The sequence below is a fragment of the Chrysemys picta genome, chromosome 2 (assembly GCF_011386835.1).
Source record: "Chrysemys picta bellii isolate R12L10 chromosome 2, ASM1138683v2, whole genome shotgun sequence".
NCBI lineage: Eukaryota > Metazoa > Chordata > Testudines > Emydidae > Chrysemys > Chrysemys picta.
In genome coordinates this window covers 89,625,299-89,637,338 of record NC_088792.1, presented here as the reverse complement: position 1 = coordinate 89,637,338, position 12,040 = coordinate 89,625,299, and the positions used below count along the sequence as shown (strand labels likewise).

Genomic DNA, 12,040 nt, shown 5'->3' with positions numbered 1-12,040 from the left:
TGTATGTGGCCGTCAGAGGGTTCTATGTGGTGAGTCCTTTGGGGATAATGCTTTGTTTCTTGCATTTGCTTAGGAAGTAGATTTATAGATTCATAAACTTAAGGCCAGAAGGGACTACCATGATCATCTAGTCTGACCTTCTGCACATTGCAGGCCACAGAACCTCACTCAGCCACTCCTGTAATAGGCCCATAACCTCTGGCTATGTGACTGAAGTGCTTGAATCTTGATTTAAAGATTTCATGTTACAGAGAATCCACCATTTACTCTAGTTCAAACCAGCAAGTGATTTATGCCCCATGCTACAGAGGAAGGTGACACCCCCCAGGGTCTCTGCCAGTCTGATGTGGGGGAAAATTCCTTCCAAACCCCCAAAATGGCAATCAATTAGACCCTGAGCATGTGGGCCTAGAATAGCTGTTGCTGTTAAGTCTGGCTTCCTTTTTTTTTTCATGTTATGGAGTTTCCACTTCAGATGGCAAAATTTGTTATCTGCTTGCCTTTCCCAGACCTGAGGAAGAGTTCTGTGAAGCTTAAAAATGTGTCCCTTCCACCAACAGAAGTTGGTCCAATAAATGATAGTACCTGATCCATCTTATGTCTCTCATATCTTGGGACCAACGTGTCTACAAGAACACTGAAATTATCAGTTGTGGAGTAGAAAGTGAGCGACTGTGTCACTTTAAAGGGAGGGCCTTATGCGCTGAATGGACTGCCTGAGTTCAACAGAAAATAACCTTCTTTTGTGTGTTTAATTTAAGTTAGATACTTTATTTCTAGTCCTTGTGTTGTCTGATGGCTTCTGCTTTTTCACAGGAATCCATCTAAAGGGTCAATGCAACCACTAAGTTCAGACAGAATGTTACTTCCAGTATCCTGAGTATTATCTGCCAGTTCATTTTTAATTGGTGCTGTTGTATACTGTTAGAAATGCATTGAAATGTTAACATCTTAGCCTGTTAGAAAAATATGAGATGACAGCATCACTGTTCAAAACCTTAATTGAGAATACTCTTTCTAATCCACTGTACAATTCCATTCATTTATATTGTTTCCTCTAGCGTTCTAATGCGTTATTTATTTAACATCAGTTCAGATTGACTCTCTCTCTCTCTTTTTTTTTTGGTTCATAGATTTTCAGGCCAGAAGGATTCATTAGATAATCTATTTGATTTAAACAATTTATTCCATGAAAATATTCTTTTAGAGTATTCCAGCATCAAGAAACCCCCATGGTTTTCCTATAAATGGTGGATTTTTCCAAACTATCTCAGCGGTTGTTTCTTAATTTTAACAATTTGATCTTGAGGATGAATTGCTCCCATGTCCATGCAGACAGGAGTGTCTTTCTCTTCTTGTAACAAATATAAAACACCTTCTACTGATGTGCTTAAAGCCAACTCTAAAATAAACTAGTCATCACTGTAACATGTTTATATCATCTACTAATTATTTATAAGCTATTTATAAATGGAACTTTAATATAATGCGTGACCCTAGTTTCATAAACCACATAACATTAAAGTTATAAAAAGAATTTTGCTACCTGTTAATAGTTTATTTTTCTATCAGGGCATGTGTGGTTACTGCACATGACTGGGGACCAGGTATCAGGGCTCCTGGGTTTTAATCCCAGCTCTGCCGAGCATTCTCTGTGGGACTTTAAACTAGTTGCTCACGTGGTGTATCAATAATAGTTACAGTCCCAATGTTGCAACCCTTATTCAAGTTGAGTACTTACTTCTGAGATAAAACCATTGATTCCAGTGGAGTGAGGTGCTACCCACTGAGTCTGGACCTGATCTGCTAACCAGCATCAATAAAGACCCAAAATGTAAACAGAATTTTCAAGAACTTTTGATGTCTTTCCAATACAAAATTTCATAGCCGAAATTTCCTGGGAAAACTAGATCCAGCGCTCACTCAAGGGCCATGTGGTAGTACACCGCATGAAATTCTACTGGAATCTTTAGTACTATAGAGTAGAAATTAGTGAAGGCGGGGGATGGGGACCTATTGCATCATCTGTCAAGTAGGACATTCAGACACTGTTTTCCTGAATGTCTATAGTGACCTAAGTGGTTAAGATACAAGTTATTAGTGCACTTACATGATGTACACTGCTAGCTATGGTATGAGGTTTTATGGGAAGCACCATATATTAGGCACTGGATTTTGTGGGTGTGCAAGGAGGAGGAAGATATAAAAAACATTTCCTTGCACCTTTGTGTGCCTGAAGGGGCTGGACCCAGTCCTATCTCTTCAGCTTCTGGTGCACAAGAGCTGAGAGATTCTAATCCCAAGAGTGGCTGTTGATTCTCTAAGGAGACTGGGAAAGGAGCCACACCTTCCCACTTGACCAGCAGTGCTGTGCTAGTGCAGGTTGGAGGGCATTCTGTAGCAAAGCTGCTCAGACTCAATCTCCAGCAGCCCCAGTGGCTTGCTCCTGACTCCGGCTCAGTGCCTCTGGGAGAGAGGCTGCTGGTAGGGCTCATTGAAAACTTTCTGTCAAACACTTTTTGACAGGAAAAATTGGATTTTTGATTAAATTATTGTTTTTGGTGGAAAGTGTGTGCTTCCTATGGAAATCTTTGATTTTGTTGTCGTGGACAAATGCCTGGAGGCAGGAGGGAAGGAAAAACACAAACCAAACCTTTAGTTTTCAGCTGACATCTGGAATATTTCAGTCAAAACCCAAACAGTGCCTCATGGGAGTTGTCGTTTGGGAGCCTCATACTCCCATTTCCCTCTGTGGGCTTGTTTCTCCCATGGAGCACTATGGCCATGCAATTGCCATGATACAAAGCCTCTACTCACCAAGAATGGAGATTGTAGTGCATCAAGGGAGATGTTGTTTGACCAGGGAACCCAGCCCATAGGGAAGCACGGGGGCACGAGGCACCAAAACTGCAATGCCCATGCAGCACTGTGGTGGCATGTCAGAATTGAAATATATCAATTTTGGCAGAAATATTTGTTTTAAATTTTCTGTCAAAATCTATAACTTTTCTTTGGAAAAAACTTTGAAAACTATTTTTATTCAACTTTTGCAATAATTTTTTTTTCAAAAAGCTGTAGCTGCTGGTGAATAGCCTATTCTGATCTGGAGCTCCCTAAGTGGTCAATGGATTAAAGACACAGTCATATCCTTAAACAAGAAAGATTTACCTTTCTTGGCTAGGTAGGAGGAGTTGGTGGCCTGAATTGCAGCCAATAATACCAACAGCTAACAAGATCCCAGAACCCCACCATGCCTATTTCTATAATAAGATGAAGATGGCAAACAATCCCTGACAGAGGTATGAATTTTTATATAGGCATTGCAGTTCAATTTGGTATGTAAGAAGAAACTTTAAGGCAATTAATGATCTAGGCACAATAGCCAGACACTATGCTTGAATCAGCCCTCAACATTCCACTCAGCTTGGGAATACTGATGACCGGTGCTAGATACTTACTCAGAGCCATTGGCTAAATGAGACTAGACAGTGAGGGAGAGACATCCCTCACCTGACCGGGAGATTCCCCATCATAACTTTTTATTTCCTCTCATGATCCTCAGACCAAATGGATTTTCTTTTTGTCTCCTCTCATGTTCCAGGGCAGCTGTCCAAGGTAGCTGTATTTTTCTCCATGTTCAACACATTTGCATTCCTCTGTGAGTGTGTTGTGTTTAATCTTCCTTCTGCTCAGGTTCGGCCATGCTTTCTGTTCTGCAGGGCTGAGCTCCTGGAATAATATGCATTGCCTATGAGCAGAATAATACTGTTTGGAAAATTTAGTTCATACCCTGTTTTTTTTTTTAACATGCTCTTTTCCTTTCTGTTCCTTTGATATCCTTCCCAAACAAGCCAGGAGAAGAGGAAGAAGTGTCTGAAATGGGGTAGGAAGGAAATTTATTTAACACAGGAAAATGTAAGGCAAATTCATGTATTGCTTATTTATATAATGCTAGGGTACTTCTTAAAGTGAATTTAACACTGGTGAAGATTCACAACCTGGAGAATGTTGTCTTCGTGATAGCAATGGTATATAAATGGTGTAGCGGGTGGCAGCAGCTGCAGTGCAACCTTTCCTTTGCTACCCCACCAGTGTGCTAGACCAACTTGAGGAATGAAGCAGTAGTGTAGGCTCCAGGACTATTCGGGGAGATTTTCAAAGGGGCAAAAGGGCAGGTAGGTGGCCAACTCCCATTGAAAGTTATGTTATGTTTTCATAGTGTTAGAACCCTAAAAAGCACTAAGCACCTAGAGGAGAGTACAGAAGCCCTTACCTAGGACTGTCTGCTTATTTGAACTACAGTCATCACCACCATTACTCTAGTTTAGTTTATTAGGGGCAAAAATGCATCAGCCTCGCTCTATGTTAACTTCTGCCTAGGACAACAGACAGCAATTGTTCTGGTACAATTAGCCTCTACTTCTGTGTGTCCATGGGGACAGGCAGGTGTAGTGGATAATTGTGTCTGCATGTGCAGTGGCCAGACACAATCTGGCCCTATCTATTCACTGAATGAAAATCCCTGCAACTTTTATTTTAAAAAGTGACAGAGTCCTGTGGCACCTTATGGACTAACAGATGTATTGGAGCATAAGCTTTCATGGGTGAATACCCACTTCGTCAGACGTATTCACCCACGAAAGCTTATGCTCCAATACGTCTGTTAGTCCATAAGGTGCCACAGGACTCTTTGTCGCTTTTTACAGATCCAGACTAACACAGCTACCCCTCTGATTACCTTTAAAATAAAAGTACTGCTCATTTGACTACTGCCCAATCTACCCCTACATTAAGTAGATGGGCTTTTTAATTATGTTTTGAATTTGACAATAGATAAATCATCCAGTGAGCTCTTACAAGAGAGAGGCTTAAAATTGCTCAACAGGCTATTGAAAAAGTTAGGCTTTATTGTAGCCTGTCCTTCAGAATGTGATTGATTTAATTTTTAAAGAGAGCAATTTTTGTGCCCTGCTGACACCTGCACTTCCAGGTGATGGACTCCAAATGAGTTGTGCCTTTACAAATCCTATCACTTATGAACATGGATGTTAGGGCCAGAGTCTTTCCAGTCCTCAGCTGCTGCTCTGTTCTCCAGAGGGCCTAGTTTGCCAGCCTGTCTGTCTCTTTTTCCTGGAGTCCAGTTCTTACTCCTCAACCTCCTGCTGCCTAGCTCCATGAAATAGTGCAGGGAGCAAGCCCTGTAATCCAATTAATTCCCCCTGTGAGAATCTGCAGAGAAAGACAGCTGCAGGGAAGTCCTAGCAGTGCAGGAAAAGCAAGGTCAAAATGCCAGGCACCTGGCTGTAGCAAAATGGTGAATTCCATCGCAGAAATGCTGATTTCCCTGACATCTTGCAGAAATGCCAAATTACAGAATCGCAGAGAGCATGGGGCTCTGATTGAGATGAACAGGACAAATGGCTGCTCCCAGAACTATTGTACTGGTCTCTCTGGGGATATAGACAGACCAGACTGTATCCACTACAACTGTTCATATTTTTGAGGCTTGGGGGGGGGACAGCCATAGGAGCTAGACCATTACTTTTAAAAAAAGCAAGCTAAGATTTTGGAGCAAAATTCTGTCGCAAGGTGGAAATCTCTGGGCCAATTTCTGTGGCTGTGGAATACATAGTGCACTAAAAAAAAAAAAAAAAAAGTACATGCAGGCATTGACACGTGCCACCAGCTGAATCTAGGTTAAGGCATCACTGCAAATCAGGCTCTGAATCCCTTCTAGCCTGAAACATACCCATCCCTCTGCCAGGGAAGTGAGGTCCTTCATCTAGTTTCAAACACTTTGGAGTCATTGGCATTCTTTGTGGTTTTGGCATGATCTGCTTCTGTTTGCAGCACTGAATCTAATGGAAACATTCCCCTGCATAAAGTCTGATTAGGCTAACAGCAGGTACCTGCTAGAAAAGAAACTTTTCTGGTGAGCTACATGTTGAAGTGCTATTTGTCATTGTGCCACTCCATCACTTGATGAGATCCAGCTTAACGTGACATGATCTAATGTGGAAGAATAAGGAAGTGCAGAGTTACAAAGTTAATGACAAAAAAGGACAAGGTTTGTCTGGTGTTAGGACTACAGTTGCTTTGGACCAAGATGCTTATGTACTGAAACTGACCAAAATCCTGTAACACAGGCTTGCAAATTATTTATTTTTCTTAGACCTGCATTAAGTTGTAAACCATCTCTTACTATTTTCAACCCTGCCTCTTAGTTAATGGAAACCCATCTAATTCAGCTGCTATCTGATGTGGGTGAGGTGATTAGGAATGGGTGAACCTCTTGGCATAAGAGCCAACTTAAACTGTGAATAGGGTTGCCACCCACCTGGGTTTTACCTGGACAGTCTGGTTTTTGGTTTCTGTGTCCAGGTGCCATTTAGGGTTGCCAGGTGCCTGATTTTCAAATGCAATGTCTGGTCGATTAGGGTACCTGCCACTGTCCAGTCAGATGTACACACTAGAAACTAAAACCCAGTTATGGAAGGATGAGGGGAAGCACTGGGTCATTAACCCATGCCTGCCCCTGCTCAGCTGGGCCACCCTGACCTGCAGGCAGGTTCCTTGTCGGGCTGCAGCAGCTCCCAGGAGCCCAGCCAGGGGAGAGGGAGGCAGAGACAATCCAGCGAGCAACATGGTGGGGGGAGGGAGGGAGGGAAGAGAGAGAGAAGAGGAGCAAGTGATGTGGGTGGGGCCTCAGGGGAAGAGAAGGAATGGGGGCAGGGCCTCTGCAGGGGTCTGGTTACCAGCAATTAGAAAGGTGGCAACCCTAACTGTGAACCTGAACTTTTTTAAGTCTATAGTTTAAGGATCAAAAAGTGTTTAATTGTTTTGTTCTTTAACTTTTGTTCATGCTTCTTCCTTTTTCTTCTTTTGGATGGGAAGGAAGTTAGATAAATATAGCGACTGGCCATTTACACAGTATTTCTGACCTGACTGGCACCTCTTCCCTGTCCTCTTTGGAGTACACTGCACTCTGAGGAATCCATACTTTCCTGATACCAGAGACTATAATTATGTCTGTCCCTTATGTGCTCAAGTAAGATGTGGAGAAAGATTCTTCTTGCCCCAGCCTCCATGCATCCCTGTAAATTCTAGTCACAATCTGGCCTGATGAATTCATCGAATGTGTTAAACTGGTCTTTCAATAAGAAGTATTGTTTAGTGGTTACAGCCTAGGACTCAGAGTTAGAAGAACCCCATTCCCTTCCCAGCTCTGCCATAAACTTCTGGTGTAAATTTGGGAGAACTCATTTGACCTCTTTCTGCCTCAAGTTTCTCCATCTTTGAACTGGGGAAAGAATGATATTTCTTTCATAGTGAAGTCTGAGGGTTAAATCATTGTTTGTTAGGCAGTTTGAGGTTCTCAGATGCAAGGTGTTATAGCTGTGCAAAGAATTGTTTTTTCAAGCTAGAGTGGCCAAACTCAAATGGTTGATATAGCTCAGGATTGTCAACACTTTATTTTTCAAAGCAACTTATAGTTTGCACTGAAATGCAAAGTAAATTCACAGCTGTCATGGCAATGTTTCACCTGGGGCCAGATCCTCAGCTGGTATAAATCAGCTGAGCATAATATGGTCTTACACTCGCTGAAGATCTGGCCTCTACTCTTTAGAATAAGTACTGTGATCAATGGAAAGCAAATGAGTGATGCATAATGTAGATTTATGTGCAGTCTGTCAATCTGGGAAAAGGAAAGTTTATTAGAAAAGTTGAAAAGTTTCAGCTCATTAGCTCTCAGCTGGAAAAAAGCAAAAAAGAGTGACATGACTCTATATAAGTGTCCCAGCACACTGTCTACTGAAAGCACTTCAGCTTTCCCAGCATTAGTGCTTGTGATTGTTCATATACTTCGCTAACTACATATTTACTGACAGCTTTCAGAAAGAGGAGTAGGAATGAGGGCTCTGTTTTCCCCATTTGCTCATCATAAACATTTAATACAGGCTCTGTGCCAGGCACAATGATAGTAGATCTTGCCTTAAATTATGACTACTTGTTCTACATTGACAGGTATAATGTGAGTGATACTATGACAACAGCTCAGTAAATCATCCATTGTCAACATCACAAGGGGGTCTCTGACTGTGAGCTACTCCTAGCTAAGAAAGCAAAACTAACAGCATGAAGACCTACTTTTTATTTATGAACTACTGAAATTGTCCTTTCCCTAGGTGAAGGATGCTACCAACTTCATGGAGAGAGAATCCTTCTCTTCAGTCTGGTAATGACTGACTTGTAAAAGTGCCCATCCTTAGTCCATTCATTCTGTTTTGTTGCTATATCTAGCTTCCAATAAGCCTTGTACCCTTGCTTTCCAAATTCATGCTCTGTGCAAAGCCAGTCCTTCAATAGAACACTGATCCCATACTAAATTTAAGGCAGAAAATGGATTGCTGAGGTTATGGTCTCTTCTGATTGTCTGGACTCCAATTTGTGGACCTCATCCAAAGCTCATGGGAAGTCAATAATAGTTTTTCCACTGACTTCAGTGGGCTTTGGTCAGGATATATGAATTATGGGTCCACTCCTGCTTAACTTCTCTCCTAAGCAGCCCTTACCTCTTTAAAAAACATTCATAAAGAAACAAAATGAAGTACAAAAAGGTAAAAGACTTACAGCTTGTGCATGTCTCCAAATACCATATGCTTAATGGAATCTCCAGTAGAATTATGTAGTTTTACAACTTGTCAAAACTGCAAGACCAGACAATACAAAAATCAGACAAGACTACACAGACATAACATGTTAGGTTGGGGGGTGGGGTGGGGGGAGGTAACAGTAGTAAAGTAGACATAAAGCAATAGGGAAGGAGGGGCTGGGGTATAGAGGGAGGGAAGCAGGAGAGAGGTGAATGGAGGTCTGTCATTCTTTGAGTCATCTTGACATTTTTATCCAAATGTATAAACAGCCTGTCATAACTATAAAGGGAAGGGTGTAACAGCTGTCCTGTGTACAGTACTATAAAATCCCTCCTGGCCAGAGACTCCAAAATCCTTTTCCCTGTAAAGGGTTAAGAAGCTCAGGTAACCTGGCTGGCATCTGACCCAAAGGACCAATAAGGGGACAAGATACTTTCAAATCTTGGGGGGGGGGGGGAGGCTTTTGTTTGTGCTCTTTGTTTGGGAGTTCGTTCACTCTTGGGACTGAGAGGGACCAGACATCAATCCAGGTTCTCCACATCTTTCTAAACAAGTCTCTCCTATTTCAAACTTGTAAGTAAATAGCCAGGCAAGGCATCTTAGTTTTACTTTGTTTTCTCAACTTGTAAATGTACCTTTTACTAGAGTGTTTATCTTTGTTTGCTGTACTTTGAACCTAAGACTAGAGGGGAGTCCTCTGAGCTCTTTAAGTTTGATTACCCTGTAAGGTTAATTTCCATACTGATTTTACAGAGATGATTTTTACCTTTTTCTTTAATTAAAAGCCTTCTTTTTAAGAACCTGATTGATTTTTCCTTGTTTTAAGATCCAAGGGGTTTGGATCTGTATTCACCAGGGAATTGGTGAAGGTTTCTCAAGGCTATCCAGGGAAGGGAATTAGCTTTGGGATGGTGGCAGCAGCGGACCAGAGCTAAGCTGGTAGTTAAGCTTAGAAGTTTTCATGCAGGCCCCCACATTTGTTCCCTAAAGTCCAGAGTGGGGATACAGCCTTGACACAGCCCTTACGCAGAGAAGTAGTTCCATTGAAGACACAGGCGTTACAAGCCAGAGTAAGGATTATTCCCACAAAGGTTGGCAGAAGGAGTCACTGTCTGCCTCTCTGTTTAGAATAATTCATCCTTGTTTTCATGTTACATAATTGTTTTCCTGCCTGCAAACTAACTTTCATATTCAATGTCATTTCCCCCCCACCTCTCCCTAGGAGGCCATCCCATCTAAGATATTTAAAATGTTTTGTATTAACATCTTCATCTATGATCCTCTATTTTCCCCCCATACCTATTATGACAAGTTCCCCTTGAGGTGCCACCTGGAACTGGAGTACCACCGAGCCCATCTGGCCCACCAGCCTGGGCTCCCTTTATACTGTACTGCTGTGACAGGCTCACAAGCCCCCAGCAGCACACATACAGGTAGGGACACACCCAGCTGCAGCTACACACAGACACACACCCCCCCCCCAGCTCTGCATGGGAAGGGTCAGCTAAGGCACCTCTCAGTCCCCCCTCTGGAGTATAAACCCCAAATGATATGGGCTTGGGCTGCATAGAGAACTGTATTGCATAAGCGCATGAAATTCACCCCCTCCCTCATGTGGAGGAATATACACAGCTTTCTCTCCCAGTTGGGATTTCCACACACTGGTTTTAGACTAAAAAAAAAAAAAACAAGTTTAACTACAAGAGATAGATATTTTTTAAGTGATAGCAAACAGATCAAAGCAGATTACTTAGCAAATAAACAAAACCACAAACTGAGCTTACCACATTAGATAGGATATTGTAGCAAGGGATCTCTTTTCTCTCGCCAGCCTTAGCACTTCCCCCTCAGGCAATGGTGGGCCTGGGGTAATCAGCCCCACTTAGGCAGGCTTTGCCTTCCCTCTTCTGTGCTCCCTTGGTTGTATTTTCAGGGTAGGCCTGAGGGTCAGCCTAAGGGTGATCCTCCACCAAACAAACAACAAAAAGGAAACAGTCTCATAAAAAAAAAATAAACACCCAGGGGGGTATCTTGCCTTGCCCGCTTGCTGGGGCAAGGTGTCATCCTATTGCTTGCTCTGGGGTGTCGGTCCTTCACCAAGCAGACACTCAGTTTTGGCTATTTACCCTATGGGAAGAGAGACAGCCTCTCACCCTGGAGCAGCTTGCTTATCTGTGTGTGTATGTCTCTCCCGCACCATGGAGGGGTTTTTTAAAGGCCTCAGGCAGCCCTTAATTGGATTCAGGTGTCCATAATTGACCTGAGGTAACCACTTCTCAGCTTATAGGAAAAAGGGCCTTTAACATTCTAGGGCTAATATATCGGCCTTCCAGGACCCTCTTGCAGCCGTCCAGCCTGACTTTGTCACGCAAATTCTCAGCCTGAGTGATAAACAGGCTGGCAGATTTTTAAGGCACAGGCTGCCTTAGCTTTTCAGCTTGGGTATCTCAGGTTTTCATACACAGGCTAGAAATCCCTCTAGCCTGGGACCATCACTTCCCACATTTCAGTCTTTGTTCCTCAGGTGTTTCCAGGTGTGTTGTTGTAGGGGGAGTGAGGTTCCATCATGATGTCATTTCCCCCCTTTTATATCTTCTCTCCACTTGCTGGAAAGCTCTTTTGCAGTGACCTGGATCAAACAGTTGCCATTGTGTAGTGCTATCTCTGAGAGGTTTCTATTGTACACAGTTCCTGGGCTAATTCTTGTGCTTGTGTGCATTTCCTCTATTAGCCATTAACATTGTTTGGCCTTTTTACTGTTGTACTGTACCTGAAAGGCTGCTTGTGGGTGTTTTCAACCTCACAACATGTTGCAGTAACACAAATATAGCCTAACTTCACATACAATGATAGCACATACAATCCAATGAGATATAATGTCTAGCAGATCAAGACTTTTAGAATGATACCTCACAAGGCATAGTTTGTACAAACATATCCTTATTACATGACAGTGAATATTGGGGTGCCAGGGTGTCACACCTATGATCCTATGTATCACTCAAGCCAAGGTCTCGGCATGATGGGAAATTTTTTCTTGTCTTTATCAGGTATGCTTTCCTGTTAAGACCATTTCTCAATACCCATTACTGTGTTGTTTTGAGTCAGAATGGCAAGAGACCATCACAATGCCACTTAAGCTTGTGAATGATATTTTGACAAAGCATGCAATTTCTGCTCTATTTCAGCATATTAGTGTGGGTGAAATCCACTCCTATGGAGAGGGCCTTTATTAAGCCCTAAACCTTATGTGATGGATCTGGTAAACAGCGGACTATAATTCCCATCAGCCACTACAGCACATCCCTTTCCTCCTGACCAGGTAAGGGGAAAGGTCCTGAACCATGAAGTGGCTGGGCTCTGTTTGGGAAGCAGTGTCTGCATGG

General features: G+C 42.5%; 1 long non-coding RNA gene across 1 annotated transcript; it reads right to left on the bottom strand.

Moving 5' to 3' along the window:
- Positions 1 to 491: 491 nt before the first annotated feature.
- Positions 492 to 10,825, bottom strand: LOC135981397 (uncharacterized). Its single transcript, XR_010598387.1, has 3 exons — positions 10,439 to 10,825; positions 8,632 to 8,708; positions 492 to 3,729 (listed from the first exon to the last, which is right to left on the bottom strand). It is a non-coding gene; the product is annotated as an uncharacterized LOC135981397 (long non-coding RNA).
- Positions 10,826 to 12,040: the final 1,215 nt, after the last annotated feature.